Source organism: Solanum verrucosum, unplaced genomic scaffold, assembly GCF_900185275.1.
Source record: "Solanum verrucosum unplaced genomic scaffold, falcon-dt-bn FXZP01000230.1, whole genome shotgun sequence".
Classification (NCBI taxonomy): domain Eukaryota; kingdom Viridiplantae; phylum Streptophyta; class Magnoliopsida; order Solanales; family Solanaceae; genus Solanum; species Solanum verrucosum.
In genome coordinates this window covers 1,713,541-1,729,853 of record NW_026019954.1, presented here as the reverse complement: position 1 = coordinate 1,729,853, position 16,313 = coordinate 1,713,541, and the positions used below count along the sequence as shown (strand labels likewise).

Here is a 16,313-nt window from a genome sequence, read left to right as displayed (position 1 = left end):
TTTTAGAGTGTGGTTTGTGACCCAATTTTAGGGGTGGGCATAAATACTGAAAAACCGAACCGAACCGAAAAAATTCGGTTCTTCGGTGTTTCGGTTCGGTGTCGGGTTTTTTTCCGGAACTTCGGTTCTTCGGTTCGGAGTTCGGTGTAAGGGTCCCGAAACTACGGTGCACCGAAGAACCAAAGTTTTATTAAATAAATTTAAAAGCATTTATTATATTACTTAATTTTTAACTTTACTTGGCCCATTTCAATTTTTATATTTAGATCCTAAACTTAAATAGCAAAAATCTTAATGACAAATTAGTAAACCCCAAAGACCTAAAGTCTAAACTAAACAAAACTCAATTTAATTCAAGTTTGAGCAGCAACTTGGTGTTTCTACTTTCGACTTTTTTTTATCATTTTATGTTGTCACTTTGAAGTGAGAACAACAAATTGATGTTCTTACCTTTTATTGTTAGACAGTTAGTTGTTACTTTGAAGTTTGAAGTGAATAACAATTGTTACTTTATCATATTCTCTCTTTATTTTTGTTGACACCGAAAAACCGATTTTAAAACACTGAACTAAACCAAACCGAAGTAGAAAAAACCGAACCGAACCGATCTAGTTTGGTTTGAAATATGGTGCACACTTTTCTAAAACCGAATACCAAAGAATCGAACCAAAATTTGATTAAACCGAACCGAAGAACCGAACGCCCACCCCTACCCAATTTAAGGGGAATTTTCGCATACATCCACTAAAAAATAGCTTAATTATGCTCCATAGTTATAGTTTGCTAATTACGATTTGTAGCTACATGTTAGAGGGTGGAGAGAGGCGAGGGAGATCGGGAGAGGGAGGAGAAAGGACAGAGAGTGGAGATAGGCGAATTGTATATGTATATCTGTCAAAATAATTGTATATGTATAACTGGAATACGTATGTATTTGTATATCTGGAAAGTGAGGTTGGGAGAGGGAGGAGAGAGATGAGCGGCTAATTGTATATATGGCATACAATTGTATATTTATATGTATAATTTGTATTTGATAATCTGTATTTGTATTTGTTTAAAAGAGGAGAGAGGTGAGAGAGAGGAAGAAAGGAGAGAGGCGACGAAAATATAGCTAAAAGTAAGTTGCGAGCCACAATTAATTCAAACTATAGGTATGTTAGATAATTAACTAGTTTATATTTGCTTATCCGCGTAATTTCCTATTCTCTATTTCACTTTCCAAATATAAAAAATGTAGGGTAAAATAGAGTGGGTTGGTTTTAGTAAATTGCACCTTTTTAGCGACCGAATTGGATGGTATGGAATGAGAGCCAATGCGGCTAATTATGTAATGAATTATTTTGGCTAATGGGGTTCAAAAGTACCTAAAGTTGGGCCAGGCCATATTTGCCTTTGAAGGGTTGCTAATCTAATCAGTTCACCAAATGTCCCAACTAATTATCATTAAAAGTAACTTTTCAAAATGACTATTATTGGAGATTAATTAAAAATTAATAGATAGTTGACTTAATTATGATTTATAGTTACATATATATTACGGGCGAAATTTGAGAGACATACAAGAGAGAGGTTGAATACATGTTGTATTCATTGTATCAAGTTGTATCACCAATACAATTAATTTATATAAATGAATATAATTGAATCAAAAACTAGGCGAGCGAAATTCAGGAGGAAGCAGAGAAACAAGAGAGATCTAGGAGAAAAAGGTTGAGTATATCAAGTTACATCATACCTATCTAAACTACCATACTTTTTGTATTAAAACATACTTCAATATTAAGTTTACAAATATTTATTTTCAATCAATAACGGACAAGTCTAGATCAAATTCATGTCCCCCGTTATTGTATTACAACATGCATTTTCAAAGTCTTCTTTTCATACCAGGTCAAACAATAGTAGCAACTTTGTGAAACATGAAAATGAATTACTGTTTTAAACAAGACAATGGTAACAAAAGGTGATTGTTTATATCAACGAAAAAAATATTCCCTCCGCCTTATTTTATGAGATATCATTTGATATGGTATGATGTTTTTAAAAAAAAAAGAAATTTTGACACTTATAATCTAAAATAATCATTAGATATTTGTGCGGTTATAAATAATTTCGTTAAGAGTAAATTTTTTTAAAAAAATTAAATTATTTCTAATTATAATAAGGTGACTTTTTTTTGGAACGGATTAAAAAGAACAAAAAGCAAAATGCATGTGGACCTATTCCTTACCTACGACAGACAAAGACCCTATAATAAGACCTTAATGTTTTTTCTTTATTAAAACAAAAAAACATCTTGTGGAAAATTTTCATACAACTTGATTGTTTACTTTTGACTTTTCCTTTATTATATTTAAAAAAGTGAAATCTTTTGACTAAACCAAATTGCACTTCAAAACAAGCACTTGGACGTTGGAAAGGATACCCTATTTCATTATTAAAATTTAAATTATCTGTCATTTCTATTATCTAACTGTTAGAATTTCATACACAGATACACACACTACCACCAGCTGCCTTCTATCGTTACGGTGTTTTGCTAGATTGTTGTTGAGATAATAATTTTTTATTTACTTATTAAATATTAAATAAAAAATAAAAAATTAACTTATTTATAAAAAAAAAAATGTATTATGAAAAATATTCTCGATCGTTCCAAACACACCCTTAAAAGAGGAAAAAATTCAGCAAAAAAAGAGAGATTAAAGGTTCAATTAGAACACGCCAACACGGCATGATTGGCAGGGCGGAAATTTCCAATATATTGAAGCCTTTTATTTGTTGTATTTTTTCTAATTATTTGGCTTGTTATGCCATAAAGTTCTTCATTTCGCGTATAAAAAACCAACAATAAATATATTTAATGTAATTTCACAAGTTTGGTCGCGAAATAATAGAGTGACGCATACCTTATTTCTATTTCTGAGGAGAGGTAGAAATTAAAAATATTATTTTTGATAAAATTTCAGTTCGAGTAACACATACCCCAAATCAAGTATAAAGCAAAATAATTATAAGAAAGTCATTCTGAAAACAATGAAGAAGAGAAACATAATATAATAACCAAAGTTAATGATATTCAATTTCACACAAAATAAAATGTTCCAAATTTGATTTATTATTTAAAAGGCGAACTAACAGTGCATGCTCCATGTGTATATTAATGTTAAAAAAGTTGAGCAAAGAAATCATTCAAATTTCATGCACAATAGTACTATCAATTTCAATTGCACGAAAACTGGTTGGTTATTGGCAGTGGTGGAGCCAGGATTTTCAGTAAGGGGTTCAAAATCTAAAAAAATAGACACACGAAGTAGCCAAAGGGGGTTTGACATCTACTATATATACCTAAAAAAATTATTTTAACCATTTATAAATCATATAATTTTCCGCCGAAGAGGGATCGGACCCCCTCATTGTAACGTGGCTCCGCCACTGGTTATTGGATTGTTTCAAATACTATACTGGAGGGGAAGTTAGAATTTAAATTTTATGGTACTAAATTTTTGAAACAATGATTTGAGTATTAATAATTAGATTCTAAATTTAGTATGAGGATATATTCAATGAATTTTTTTAGATAAATATATTATTTTAGCAAAAATTATTGAGTTCGGTCGAACCAATAATTGAGCTTTTACCTCCTTCACTGATTATATTTAGCATGCTCTATGCGTATATACGTTGTTTAAAGTTTTTTTTTAATATATACTCTCTCTGTAATTTAAAGTGTCTTTTTTCCTTTTTAACAACTCTTCAATACATGAATAATTCGCTTCGTGACAAACCACCAAACAAACTTTAAGATCGAGTATTCTCTTGTGAGGAAAACAAAGTCAAAATTATGTTATTCATCATTCACAAATCACAACATACTGTATTAGAATTCATCCGAATTTATATATTTTTTAAAATCAAACAATTTTAGCAGTCTTGAACAGCCAAAATTGTGGGTAAAAACATATAAATATTTAGCAGAATCTCCAAATTTTTAGTTATTGATTGAATTGTCATGTCTCGCCACTTTGCTATTCAAATTTTGCATCCAGATAGGGATGGAAGATTCTAGAGTTGTGGAGAGGCTTATGGAGAATTCTAGAACCTCTTAGATTTTTCAAGAAGACTATAGAAGATCCTAGAATATATAGAGAATTCTAGAGAGGGATCAAAGTGTAAATACTTTAAAAAATTGTAAAGTAATTTTAAATTACACTTTAGCCCCTAAATTGTAGTATAAATAGATGAGACATTCATTTGCAAGAAATCCAAGAAAGTTGTAAGCAATCTTCCAAGCAATATAAAGCCTTCTTCCAAAGCTTTCCAAATCTTTTAAAGTCTTTCTTTGCATTCTCTTAGCGGTCTAGCTTCAAAGGGCTTACTTGAGCTTACAAGATCGTGAAAGATTCGTGAGTAAGTTGTCAAGTGCCGCACGAAACATTACTGAGACACTAAGTCCGTGACAGATTGCTCCTGAAAAAATAGATAAGAATAAGATTTATAAAACAACTTCTCAAATATTTTAAAAGCTGCTCTTAACCTTTTGTCCCCATAAACGCCGTTTGTTTTTATTGTCATACACCGTTGGATTTTTCTTAATCACCGTACGAAACGGTATTTATTACTGCTAAGTAAATTATCCCACACCAACAGCTATATAAAAGAGTAGACCTTTCCTTTATAACTTCACTAGATTCAATTATATTCACCGAGCCTTGTCACAGAGGTTTGTGACCCGAGTGGGGTAATAAGGTGATGGACCTTTCATGGCGCAACCTCGACTGTTGATGGGGTTTGGACTCTTTCTCATAGTCCAAGATCGATCAATGTTGGCTAGCCATTGATTAAACTATCAATCTTTTTATTATTCACGATTTTTTTAATTACCTCTTTTAATTTTTTTGACGTACTCTACTCTACATTTGACAACTTATCATACCTCATCGTCAGTGACATTTTATCATACACAAAACAAAAGGTTTCAAAAAATTTAGATATTAAATTTTTTAAATGATGTTTTAAACATCAGTTATTAGATTCTAAATTTAATATGAGAATATATTCAATGAAATTTTCTAGATAAATATATTATTTGAACAAAAATTATTAAATTCGGCTGAACCCCTAATTTATATTTTTTTTAAAAAGCAAACCATTTTAGCAGTGTTGAACAGCTAAAATTATGGGTGAAAAAACATTATAATCTTATAAAGATTTAGCAGAATCTTCAAATTTTTAGTTATTGATTGATTGCTCCTAAAAAAATTGATAAGAATAAGATTTATAAAATAGTTCCTCAAATATGTTAAAAGCTGCTTTTGTCCTCATAAACGCCGTTTGTTTTTGTTGTTATACACTGTTGGATTTTTCTTAATCACACGAAACAATATTTATTACTACTAAGTAAATTATCCTACACCGGCAACTAAAAAAGTAAAACTTTCCTTTATAACTTCACTATATTGAATTATATTCACCGAGCCTTGTCACGGAGGTTTATGACCCAAGTGGGGTAATAAGGTAATGGACCTTTCATAGCGCAGCCTCGACTGTAGATGGGGTTTGGACTCTTCCTCATAATCCAAGATCGATCAATGTTGGCTAGCCATTGATTAAGCTATCAATCTTTTTATTATTCGCGACTTTTTTAATCATTTTTTAAAAATTCTTTTGACCTACAAGACTCCACCATTGACAACTTATCGTAACTTTTCTCAAATTTAAGGAAAATGACTTCCCTTAAAAAAAAAGGTAAGAAAAATTTAAGGAAAAATATTTTCATGTTTGGTTGACTTAAATGCTTTGAAAAATATTTTCTAATTCGACTTACATTTCTCAAATTTAAGGAAAATGACTTCCCTTAAAAAAATGATAAGAAAAACAATTTCCAAAATCATTTTGAATCTCACCAACCATACATTAGAAAATATTTTTCACTCACAACCAAGCATTAAAAAATAAGTTAGAAACTTACTTATTTTTCAAAAAAATATTTTCTTGGAAAAAATTTTCATACAAAAAATAGCGTGTTAATTCCAGCGCAAGTTTAGTCAATCGTACTATATTATCTATAAATAACATAGACCATATCACCTCATCCTAATGTAACCCCTGCACAATCTTATCTTGTGTCTTGAATTAGTGGTAGAAGTCCATAATTAATTGTCTTTAGTGGCGGATCCGAAATTTCCATTAAGAGGGTTAGGAAAAAAGAGTAGAGCTTAAGATTTGAAATTGGAACCTCTACGTGAGTTTTGAATCCTTCAACCACTAAGTCAACCTCTAATTTTACATTCAAGAGGTTCAAAATCAATATAAAGACATAAAAGTTATTAAAAATACCTTATATATAAAATGTAATATTTTTCCGATGGTGTTCATGAATCCCTTACTATCTCTAGGTCCGCCCCTGATTGCCTTGGTTTATGCCATGGGTACGCCTCTAGTTTCCGAGCACCTTTATAGAACCTTTCTTGAAACTTTATCATAATCTTTTTTTTAGGTCAAACACCATATGTAAATCTCTCTCCTATATATATCGATCCCCACCATTTTCCAAGTGACTTCTATATTAAAATGTTCCAACATAAATCTAAATTTGCTCATGAAAATAGACACTCTTCCTCACTATCATCTCCATCTTTGCCAAACTTTTATGGACAAATTACTTAACTACACTCATTTACTTACCTTAATATCCATTTATCCCTACTTATTTCAAAATTTTCAAAAATCCCTTATTTTACCTATGTATCCCGCATGTATCTCATGCATAACCCTATGTATCCCGCTATGTGGAATGTATCAAACGCTATGTATCCCGCTATGTGGAATGTATCAAACCTAATGTATCCTGTGCACAACGCTATGTATCCCGCTATGTGGAATGTATCAAACCTAATGTATCCCGTGCACAACGCTATGTATCCCGCTATGTGGAATGTATCAAACCTAATGTATCCCGTGCACAACGCTATGTATCCCGCAAACATCATTTTTAAGGGATTTTTGGTAAATAGAAAATTAGAAGGGATAGGATGTTATTTAGTACTTATAATATGTGGTTCCTATAATTTATACAACTTTTATTGCGTGGCTTAACAACCTGATTCTTATCACCCTTTTAATTGTATTATGTAGGAAGCTAAAAGGCACAAAGTTTAGTTTTCTCCCCTTCATTTTCATTTAAAGTTATTTGTAATTTGTAAACATGAAATAAACTCTTGTGTGGAGAAAATAGGATTATACATTTTGCAACAACAAAAAAGAAGAAGTATACGTGCTAAGTGGAAATTCATCTTTAATCTCCTATAAATAAAATTCGAACGAATAGGAAAAATCAAGGTATTCAATTACTATTTTGTTCATTACTTCCCAATAGTATAGTAAATGTAGCCCACAGGCCACATATACAAATAAATATAAGAAGTTAAAGATCCCTTTTCTTCTTATTTCTCAAAAAAATAATATTCTTACACAAAATAATATTAAACCCAGTATTTATATGTACTAGTACTCATTCAATTATATATATATTTTAACTATTTCATCTTCTACTAAACATAAAATAATCGACTTATAATTTATACACATTTAATTATATAAAATTGTAAATCAATAACCAAATATCATATAAAATACTATGATACATGAATAATTCGTTTCTTGACTAACCACCAAACGACCTCTATTAGACCATTCTCTTGTTATAAAAACACAGTCAAAATTATTTTATTCATCATTCACAAATAAATTGTATTAAATTCAACCTAAATTTAATGAAAACAAAAAACAAACAGCCAAATTGTTAGTTAAAAAACATGAGAATCAAATAAAGATTTAGCGGAATGTGTAGCTATCTCCAAATTTAATTATCAATAAGAATACGATTTAAAATGGCTCCTCAAATCTACTAAAAGCTGCTTTTAAAATTTGATCCTATTAAACGTCTTTTTATTTGGATTTTTCGCTATGTGTCAGATATTGAAATTCGATTATTTTAAATTAGTGTTATGTAAAGCTTTATTCGGGAAAACACTCTACTAACAATATTTTTATACCCTGGCTTGAATTTAAAATTTTTAACTAAGATAAAAACATCTTCATCTATTGTACCACATCCTTCACAGTGACGTTTTTTATTTTAATTTTGTTGTCGTACACCGTACGGAACGACACCGTTTCTGTTTTTCATGACATTAACGTTTTCAGCCGTGGGCACGTGGAACAGTAATGGAGTTGTTATTGTCAACTTGGTCCCAAAAACCGTACTACTTCGCCACGTGGTTATGGGACCCATTAAAAGTATTCTCATTAAAAGTTTTAAAGTGGAGTATTTGTTTCTAATTAATTAAAATAATAATAATAATAATTGTGATCTTTATTTTATTTCCTTTTTTGGGTTAGCTTCCGGAAGTATTGTCACCTTCTACATTGCACTATATTTTGCCTCTTTTTAATTTGTTTATTTTAAGAAATAAATGTCATTTAAAAAAAATTAAAATTCTTCTTTTATAATTATATAAATGGTTAAACGGAATTTAAATCTTTTTTTTAATGTTAAGTCAAACACGAAATTGAGATAGGGAGAATAATATTTTAGCTAATTTCATGAAAGTACTTTTCAATTTCACTAAAGTTTCTCATTTTTTTTTTACGTTAAATCAAACAGTTTCACAAAATTGAGATACGGAGAATAATATTTTAACTAATTTCATGAAAGTATCTTCTTCTTTTTTCCTGGTTTTTCGCCGGTGTCTGGAGCCCATATTGGAGCTCTGATTATATTCAGATCACACTCTGCAGGGCCCATTTAGGGATGACGCTCCCAACAAGATTTTCTCCATACCCAGAGCTCAAACCCGAGATATCTGATGAAGGATGAAGCACCCCTACCAGTACACCACAACCCATATTGGTCATGAAAGTACTTTCCAATTTCACTAAAGTTTGTCTTACTTCGAATTATATGAAAAGTTGAACAATATTGCTAGCATGCACCATGTGGACAGGGCGGATGTAAGGTAAAGGTTGAAACTTGAATCGAATCCGATATTTTTTTAGTGGGACTTTTTGTATGTGTATGTAAAATTATTAAAAAATTAATAAATATTGAATTCATAGTTTTTGACATGTTTTTGATTGAATTATTTAAAAGTCGAATTATATAAGTAGCATGCAACGTACCATCCATCAACTCAATTACATATATCGGTTTTTTAAAAATAAATAGAACTTTCATTAATAACTAATGAATTTTGAATTTATAATTTTTAAAATACAATAAATATTCAATGATACATCAAGGTCAAATTAAACCATCAAACTAACTATGCTTATGAATGTATGCAAATAATAAAAAATAAAATAATATATATATATATTACTACTTATTAGAAGTGAGAGTTGAGGTGTACCAACATTGCACTATTAAATTGTACAAAAGGGATCATGAATTGTACTATATATGTTTGGCCTACTTTATTGTTGAATCAACATATGGATTGCATGTGTTTCAATATTTTAGATACAAATAATTCCCTACAATTTTCAATGTCTTCACTATTCCAATTCTCTTTTTTTTTTTTTTTTTTTACTCCTATTTAGAAATGGGAGTTTGGGAGGACCAATATTGCACTAAAGAGTTGGACTAAAAGCTATAGAAATTGTACATTGAGTCCCACCAAAAAGATGAACTATTCTTTTTTTCTACTTTCCATTCTCCCCTTTTACTCTCTTTAGTTTATCTTTCATCTTAAATTTTTCATACATCTTTAAAATATTTTGAATTATTAATTATTATGAATTATAATGTTTTGATTTTTGCGTAGTTTACAAATATATAAATTTCATTTTTAAAAAATTGAAGATATCATATGCAAATTTATGGTCAAACTTAAACTATTTGATTCTTGAGAAATAAAAAGTGTCACATAAAATGGGACAGACGAAGGATAACTCTCAATTAAATTTATTTCACTTTTTAGTTTCCATTTTTAACATAATTTTTGAAGTTGGATTTGTAGGAATTCTATAGTAGACCCATTTAAATTTGACTTTTTTGTTTTAAATTAGAGAACTTGGCCGCACTTCGCACGATCATTAAAATTAAATATTTTTGATTAATTTTATATTTACTCTATTGTTTAATCGTAATATTATTATTTGTTTTAATAATATGAATATTGTGAAAAAAATAAAGCTTCACAAATTTTACATCTATTAAATGAGGAAGAATATATTTTTTATCAAATAAGTTAAAATATATTTGCTAATAACAAATTCTTCCATTGCATGAAGTTGATCCTTTAATATATAATATATAATATATAATCCGGTGTACCATTCTCCTTAAATGTCTAAGAAATATCTCATAATGTCAAATAGCATTGTAATACTCCCTCTGTCCCTAATTACTTGTCCACTTTTAAATTGACACATTTATTAAGAAATCAATTAATGACATAGTGAGTTTATCATTTTACCCCTATTAATTATGAAGTAGATGAAAAGTTCTGCAATTTTCAAAGTAATTAGTCATTTAATTGAGGGTATAATAGGTAAAAAAAATGTTCTTTCTTGATTTGTCAAAATGGACAAGTAATTAGAGACAACTATAAAAGGAAAAGTGAACAAGTAATTAGGGACAGAGGGAGTACTAAACAAATGCATCAGCAAATGAAATTTATATTAAAAATATATTGAATGATGACGTAATGATACCTTAATAGAATTTCCTATCCATTTAAAAAAAAAAAAAAAACTTCACCCTTTCAATTTTGTTATATCTTCTTATTTAGTAGAAGAATCATCATTTATTATATTCTACTCCACCTTAATTGTACCATCAGAGTTTTAAGAATAAACATTAAATTTTAAATCGAAATAAAAAATCATTGAAAAATGACAGAAAAATTAATAATAGTATATGAAAATTAAAATAAGGTGCAAGAAAAGCCTTTTCACGATAATTTTTTAAAATATATTGATAACAATTAAAATGAAGCTGTTATTTTATCTTTAAAATTAAGTTTGATTGAATTGAATTATTACAATGAGAAAAAAATATTAAACTAATAACTTTTTAATGTTATTAAATGCATTTTCTTTTTAATTGAGTAGTAGATTAAAAGTTCCGAATTAGGATATTAAAATAATATCTTACTCTCTCCTTAATTATTATGGTATTGCAAACATTTATTTTCCTTAAATGGTGATTCATTTTTCATTTACAGTTATATCCAATTAATTTCTAATGTATTGAATGTGGTTATGGGATATTGAAATAATATCTTTATCTTTCCTTAATCATAATAAAATTATAATTTAACATTTATTTTCTGAAATGATAATTTTGTTTTAATTCCTAGAACATATTGTTTACTATATTGAATGTAATTATAATAAAACATATTGTATTTAGTATGACAAAATAACTAAAAAATTTGAGAAATTAGATAAATAGTAATCTTAGCTTCTAAGAAATGTCACATCATCATTTACATATCCAACTTCATATATATAAAAGAGTTAAAATAAATAAATAAGTGATTTAAGAAAATTATATAAATAACATTAGTGATCAGATGAAGATTAAGAAAAAACGTCAAATAAATTAGTAGTATTGATGATGATAAAAGTTAAATAAATCATTTTTTCTATTATTTAAATTTTTAACATAAATTTTCCAATCTTTTAAAATTAAAAATTTTAAAAAAAAATCGAGGCAATAATTATTTTAAAGAAAAATATAACCAAAATTGTCAGAAAAAATTGATAAAAATAAATAAGTATCTATTACTAAGAATGGTGTCACTACATTTTCTATTTTAACTTTATTGTTACATATGGATAGAAACTTTTAGAAGAAGAAATGATTCAAAAATTTTTAAAAAATGATTCCTTAAATGGTGATTCCTTTTCCATTTACAGCTTTTCAATTAATTTTTAATGTATTATATATGGTTATGGATATTGGAATAATAATTTTAGCTTTCCTTAATCATAATAAATTATATTTTAACCTTTGTTTTTGTGAAATGATAATTTTCTTTTCATTCGTACAACATATTCATTAATATATTAAATGTAATTACAATAAAACATGTTGTATTTAGTATGACAAAAGAGTTCAAAATTTTAAAAAATTAAATAAATAATAATCCTAACTTCTAAGAAATGTCACAAATATATATCTAAGAAAATGATATAAATTACATTAATGATGAAATGAAGATTAAGAAAAGAAGTAAAACAAATTAATAATAATATTGATGATGATAGGAGTTAAATAAATCATTTTTTATTTTTTGTAAATTTTCAATATAAATTTTCCAGCCTTTTAAAATTAGAAAATGCTAAAAAAGAAGAAGCTAAAACTAAAAATCGAGGCAACAATTATTTTAAGGAAAAAATAACAAAAAATGTCAGAAACATTGATAAGAATAAATAAGTATCTATTGCTAAGAAGGTGTCATCCCACATTTTCTATTTTAGCTTTATGATTACATATGGATAGAAACTTTAAGATGAAGAATGATCCAAAAAAATTTAAAATAACAAATCAATTATGTAAAAATACATGTGTAATTCTTATAAAGTTATAATAACTAATTTCTTCAAATGAATAATTAAATGAAAGAAAAAAAGTAAATAAGAAAATAATATAAATAACACTAATTATGAGATTAATAGCATTGATGAGGAAATGAACTAAATATGATCATCTTTTTAAATTCTTTTTTAAGAAAATATATATAAACTTTAATTAAAGATAAATAAGAAAAAAAAACTTTAAAGATACAAAAAATCAAGACAAAATAAAAGAAGAAAGAAATTTGAAGAATAATGAGGTTGAAAGAAATAATATCTAATTTTCTCTCTTTTCAAATCACAAAATCAATTTTTGCTTGTTCTCCTCCTAATTTGATACGAATTTCATAAATAGAATGATTTTTTCTCCAAATAATTTTTCTTACCCTTTGAAACACTAATCAGCCTTCTTATAAATTTGTCAACCACAATGAATTTTCTCTCCTTGTAGGAGGAATAAACATTTTTTCAAAAAGTCTTTTATTTTGAAAAGAACTTTTTGTTACATAATCTCTTTCTTTACATCAATGTCTTCACAAGAATCATGAGATATTCTCTCTTTCTCTTATGTTAAAAAAGTCACATGACCTAGAAATTTAATGGACATCTTAACGACAGAAGTTGATACCATATATTGATCATCATCATCGTCAGAAGAAGAAGAGCCAAAGTGAAGAAATTTGTTCTTATTTGTTACAAATGGTCAACTATTTTTTTTATTTTATAGGCTAAATAATTATAAGCAGTTATGAAAAATGAATAGTTTTTATCTTTTCATCTTCCATTTTCATTTACTTAAATCTATATTAGTGTATTGGATGTTATAAAGGGCATAATTAATCGGGTATGATTTAAATATTTTTTTTAAAAAATACAAATAAGAAATACAAAACAAAGATAAAATGTCAAAAAAAGGAGAAAAAAGATGAATAGAAATACTGATCATAGAGAGATGCCACATCAGATTGTCTATATTCAGCTTTATATATACATATATAGGTTCATGCCCTTAGATATTATTTTATTACTTTAGCTGGCATCGACATTTTTGTAAATCTGATATCTACTTTGGAACATTTTATAATGTGACATAGGCTGACAATTGAGATCATAAATTTAAAAATAATAAAATTTAATTTAATATAATACTAATATCAATATCATAAAGATATATATATCATTTAAAAAATATATAAAAAGTATTATAAATTGTAATAATTAACCGCTTTATTTTTTAAAATCACATAACTAATCTGATTTACACTCCAAAATTCATAGGTGTCACATAATTTAGACATTAATTCTTCATTACTCAATATATGTAATTATATCAATGACATATAAATTGAAATTAAAAAATTACATATTTTATTTGAAAATCACATAATAGTACTATAAGGTATAATAATTAACAACTTAACATATTTTAAAAGTTTAGTTGACTCTCCAAATTCCATATGTCTCATGTAATTGAGACAGAGAAAAAACATATATTGGTTTAAAATTAATAAAAATATTATAAATTATAATAATTAACAACTTAAAATTTATAAAAAAAATCCTTTAAAAAAATTTAGTTGGCTCTCCAAATTCAATCGATATTACAATAATTAAAACATAGAAATTAACATAGATTGGACTCCTTCTAACATTTATGTTTCCTTTTTTAAAATTCTTTCTTTTATACTTTATATAAATAAATTTTTTATGTAAAAAGTATTATAAATTATAATAATTAATAGCTTAAAATATTTGAAAACATATAAAAAGTTTTTGTTAACTTTCAAAATTTCATCTATACTACATAAATTGGGAGAAATATAGATATATAGATATTTTAAGTTGCTAATTATTGTGAGTTATAGTACGTTTTATGTCATTTTCATATATATTACTCGCTTTGTCCTGATTTATGTGATACAAATGAAATTTCAAAAGTCAATGAATTTTTTATAATTTTTTTTAAAAATTAACTTGTTATTTATTGTGATTTATAATATATTTACGTAAAACATACTCTAAATAAAAATAATTAGCAACTTAAAATATATAAAAACATACTAAAAAATTGATTAACTTCAAAGTTCATATGTACCACATAAATTAAAACAGAAACAGTAACATATATTGGGCCCCATGCTGATACGGGTTCCCATATCTAGTATATATATATATATATATGACTATTTTAAAGTTGAGCTATTAATTATAAGTGCATGATCCATGTGTTATACTACATGTTAAAAGAAGTCAAAGAAAGAAATCATCTGGATTTTTGCACAAAAAAGTCATTAAATATTAGACTTTGAATTTATATTGCCACGTAAATAAAATAGTATACTCCTCTTACAATTAAATATTAAACAAACTGAATATTCTACTAATTTAATTATTAGATTAGTTCTACAAGACTACAACTAACAATATTTATTCAAATGTAACAACTTGTGCTGATTAACTAACAAAATTTACTGATGTTAATAACTAATAAGGGTGGTTGGATACAATTGAATAAAGTAGGTAATATTTGAGGAGGGTGGGACAAACATAATTAAAGATTTACGTTATCATTTGCCAGCAGATAACAAATTTAAGAAATCATTATGTTATTAAAAACATTGGACCACAATTTAATATTTTGTCTATAGATTAAATTATATACGAGACTTTGAATTTAACAATACATTAAGCAAATATATTTTTATATTATATTTAAAGCAATAATTATTTTAGGATATTTTTTTAAATATTAAAACTACTCTTATTTTAGAACGGCTGGAATACTTTTTAAAAACAATATTTCCAAGGTAAATGTTTTCCTCTTTTAAGGAAAAAGAAACGATTTTTAATGAAAGTCATTTTTCATCTATCCTGAACACAAATGAAAAATAAAAATAAAAATCCAAAATATATTATTTTTCTACTTTTGACTTGATATAGTGTTTAAAAAAAGAGTTTTAAAACTTGCAATTTATAATAATTCTTGGATATTTGTGTAGTTGAGATTCATTTATTAAGAATAAAAGAGGAATTTTAATATTAAATTATTTCTAATTATAGTAAGATGACTTTCTTTTTAAGACCGACTAAAAAAGAAATGATGTCACATAAAATAGGATAAAAGGAATATGAAATTTAAGAAATTAAAAAATTAAAAAAAATGAAATCTTAATTCTAAGATATGTTAAATATATTAAAATAATTTTAAATTTTAAATTTTATTATCTTAGATATATCATATATATATATAAATGAATTAAAAACAAAAATATGACAATAAATTAAAATTAACAGGATTATTTTATTTAAAGAACCTTTTTTTAAAAAAAAAAATTCTATCTCAAATCGGACACAAAATCCATTAAAATGACAATTCCCATTTGATATTCATAGCCTTCACTAAAGCTTTGATTATATTCAAATCAGACACAAAATCCATTAAAATGACAATTTCTATCCGATATTCATAGCCTTTATGGAAGCTCTGATTATATTCAAATTGGACACAAAATACATTAAAATGACATTCCGAATAGAATTTTCACCGTATTTAGGATTCGAACCCGATTTAAAGAAGTACTCAGCATGTTGTGTGGCGCAGGTGATGGTTGCCTCAGTCCGTGTATTTTGCGCGTACATATATATCGCTCTTTTGTAATAAAATTTATATTGCTATTTCTAGTCTCTTCTAACATCGCTTTTCCTTCTCTAATCTCACCTCT

The 16,313-nt window shown here is 26.8% G+C and overlaps 1 protein-coding gene across 1 annotated transcript in view; it reads right to left on the bottom strand.

Moving 5' to 3' along the window:
• LOC125814193 (14-3-3 protein 7) overlaps window positions 1-16,313 on the bottom strand; it is a 330,997-nt gene that overhangs the window by 43,520 nt on the left and 271,164 nt on the right. The gene's annotated exons all lie outside the window — the stretch shown is intronic.